This window comes from Cariama cristata, unplaced genomic scaffold, assembly GCF_000690535.1.
Source record: "Cariama cristata isolate BGI_N322 unplaced genomic scaffold, ASM69053v1 scaffold29622, whole genome shotgun sequence".
NCBI lineage: Eukaryota > Metazoa > Chordata > Aves > Cariamiformes > Cariamidae > Cariama > Cariama cristata.
This window is the reverse complement of record NW_009603709.1, coordinates 1-248: the sequence shown is the minus strand read 5'-3', so window position 1 is coordinate 248 and position 248 is coordinate 1.

Here is a 248-nt window from a genome sequence, read left to right as displayed (position 1 = left end):
GGGGGAAATAATTCTGAGAAATTGGTCCAAAAAACATGATTATGGGCTGGTGGGGGGGGGAGGGAAAGTCTCAGTACAGGAGCTGCTACGAAGCGAGGCTACATCCCAGCCAGGCTCCTGCCCACGGCCTCATCACGGCACGGCGGCAGTGAGGGATAAATTGCCGATGATTTTCCATCCCTGGCTTCTTCCCCCCCCCACCTCCCCCAGCACACGGGGAAGGGAAAAAGCGAGTCGAGCAGCAAGTG